This window comes from Chrysochloris asiatica, unplaced genomic scaffold (genome assembly GCF_000296735.1).
Source record: "Chrysochloris asiatica unplaced genomic scaffold, ChrAsi1.0 scaffold00215, whole genome shotgun sequence".
In the NCBI taxonomy this organism is placed as follows: Eukaryota; Metazoa; Chordata; class Mammalia; order Afrosoricida; family Chrysochloridae; genus Chrysochloris; species Chrysochloris asiatica.
This window is the reverse complement of record NW_006408733.1, coordinates 5,048,021-5,051,082: the sequence shown is the minus strand read 5'-3', so window position 1 is coordinate 5,051,082 and position 3,062 is coordinate 5,048,021. Positions and strand designations below refer to the sequence as shown.

At 43.3% G+C, this 3,062-nt stretch overlaps 1 pseudogene; it reads right to left on the bottom strand.

The window, feature by feature from the left end:
• LOC102832817 overlaps positions 1–256 on the bottom strand; it is a 22,051-nt pseudogene extending 21,795 nt beyond the window's left edge.
• Between the last annotated feature and the right edge of the window lie 2,806 nt (positions 257–3,062).

Here is a 3,062-nt window from a genome sequence, read left to right as displayed (position 1 = left end):
GAACCGGCAGCGGGAGCTGCTGAGCCTGGAGCAGCGGAGACAGCCACAGACCACCAGCAGGCATGCTGGCAAGCTTGCCAATACCGTGAGCAATAACGTCTTCGATGTTTTCCCCGTTCAGCTCACTGATGACCTTGTTAAGCCGGTCATCGTCGGCCTCGATGCCTGTGCTGTCCAGAATCTTCTTGATGTCCTTGGCGCTGGGAGAGGAATTGCCCCCGAGGGCGGCCAGCAAGTAGGAGGCGACATAGCGCATCTTGGCAGCGGCAGACAGGCCTCACGCGTGCGACCATGGCGTCATCAGCGAGGGAAAGCACCTTCCTTAATTTTAAACCAATCAATGTTCCCATGTTCTGTTGGAACAACTGCCTCTTGGTCCAGGTATAGATTCCTCATGAGCACAATTAAGTGTTCCAGAATACTCACTCTTCACAATGTTGTCCAGAGCTTTTCATGATCCACACAATCGAAGGCATGTGTTTTCTCTAAAAATCCCAGAGAAATATCCATAAGAGAGAACCTCAAAAGAAGTGGAGGCACTGTAGGATAAGCACTGGCCTGCTAACCATAAAGTTGGCAGTTCAAACCCACCAATTGCTTAGTGGAAGAAAGATGAGACTCTCTTAAAGATTTATAGCCTTGGGAGACCTAAACAGGGTTATTATGTGTTGGAAATGACTCTATGGCCATGAGTTTGGATTTGGGAATTTTCTTGCAGTAGCAAGGTCCAGATTTTTCAAAAGCAAACACAATAAAACTAATCCTTTGAGTGGATTACAATGCAAAGTCCATTGATTACCCATCATGTTATCTTTTCTTCAAATTAGGACACTAATTGGGAAGAACAAGACTCTGAAAGCTGGGAAGGAAACTCTGGGTAGCTTCTAATGAATTGATGAGTTCTTGACCACCAATTTCTGCATAAGCTTCTTTTGTCATTAGAAGCAGCCCTTCTTCCTTGTGAGAAGGTTAGTCTCCCCTTGCCTGAAGAATCTGCAATGGTCTCTCCTGAGGGAGACTTTCTCAGGTCCTAGCCCCATCCTCTCTCATTGTTTATAACTCTATACCAGCTGTCATCAAATGAACGCCAACTCATGGCAACACTATGGCTGTTAGAGTGTGCTTCCTAAGATTTTCAGTAACTCATTTTTCAGAGGTAGATTTCCAGGCCTTTATTACTGGATTTTTTTAGTAGATTTCAACCACCAATCTTTCATTGAGTAGCTGAGGCAAATTAACTGTTTGCAAGACCCAGGTAGTCCTCTAACTGTATGTTGTTGTTGTTAAGTGCCAGTAAGTCGATTCTGACCCGTAGCAACCTTGTACAGGGTTTCTGAGGAGCAGCTGGTGAGCTTGAACCACTGGCCTTGCAGTTCAAATGGTTTTGCAGTATGGCGCATTAACCCACAGTGCTAATCCCAGCAGACCCTAGCTGGTCAATTACAAAGGAACCAAACTCAGCAAAGCAAAAGCAAGAGTGTTTTAACTTCTTTGAGATGAGAGAGAGAAGAGGAAGGGCTGACTGGTCTGAAGTTTAGGGAGTTGTGTGAACTCCTAAGTCCGTGGGCACTGATCTAGTCCATGGGGTTAGAACTCAAAGTGAAGGAACCAGCTAGTCTGGAGTGCAGGGAGGTATGAGTGAACACCCAAACTTACAGCTGGTACCTGTTAGACCTAGCTTGGATGGCTAGAGATGAGTTGACTAGAACCCAATGAGATGAAGATAAAGATGTTTGATACTGTTAGCAAGTGCCAGTTGCTACAATTTGGTGAGCAGGACTTATGCTTATGGATGCAGTTGCTCAAAATTCCAACTGAATGAAAGATTCTTCATATCAAGGAACATGCTTGTCTCTTTGTGTACTAGGTTGATGTTGTTGTTGTTATGTGCCGTGGAGTCGGTTCCAACTCAGCGACCCTGTACAGGGTTTTCAAGGCTGTAAATCTTTATAGGAGCAGAAAGCCTCATCTTTCTCCCACGGAACTGCTGGTAGTTTCGAACTGATGACCTTGAGGTTCGCAGCCCAATTCATAACCACTATGCTACCAGAGCTCCAGGGACAGGCAATTTAGACATTGGCTATCAAAACTGAGGGTGCTATAAAGGCATGCAGTTGCTGGATTACAGTTTTCATAGATGTGCTTAGTTTCAGAATGAGGAGGGTAAAATAGAATCTCCACTAAACAGTTTTCCTCTTTTTCAGATGGGACTGTGAAAGGTGTGGGAGGATGATGCTGATAGGATTCTATGACTCAATTGTGAGTAATTGTTAACTGAATTAATTGTGAATGTCAAAACTGTAATTGCATGAGATGTATAAATAAAAGTGGGAAGTGGTTAATTTTTCATTTTAGGAGCAGGCGATCCCAGGACAAACAAGAGGGAAGAGCGTGAGTGGAGCATGAGATCCTATCTAGAAAAGTGGCGACAGCAGAGATGGTGGCCGAGGCAGTGGCATGGAAAGATAGCAACTTCGGGCTCTAGGCCCATGGGCTCAGTGTGGCTGTGTGCCTGTGGGCTGGAGACTGGCTTACACAATGTAAGCCAGTTAAATGGACAGTTTAGTGGATATATATTTTTGTATGTATGCATCAAATATTTTTGCTTTGTTCATTAAGATGTGCAAATGGGGAACCCCACAAAGGAAGTAGAATAACTGTTGTTGCATGGAGGGGGTTGTAATCCTTGAGATGAAACAAAGTGTATGATTTGTTGAATATAAAGCTGATGATCTTGTCTGTAAACCTTCACTCAATTAACAATAAAAAGTTTTAAAAATATTTTTGTCAACTTGTATTGATAGAAACATGTGGAATATGTATGAAATCCTCATTGTTGAATCAAGAATGTAATTTTGAATCAGGCCAAATTTATTAATATGGATTCAGAAAAACAGAGATTATAAATTCACTGCATTAGCTCAAGAAACTGAGAGTAGTTTTATCAATTTGCTCGGTTGGTGACTGAAACCTGGAACCAGAAGATGATGGCATTATGAGGTGACCAAGTTGTTGTTAAGTGCCTTCGAGTCAATGCCGACCCATAGCGACCCCTGTATAGG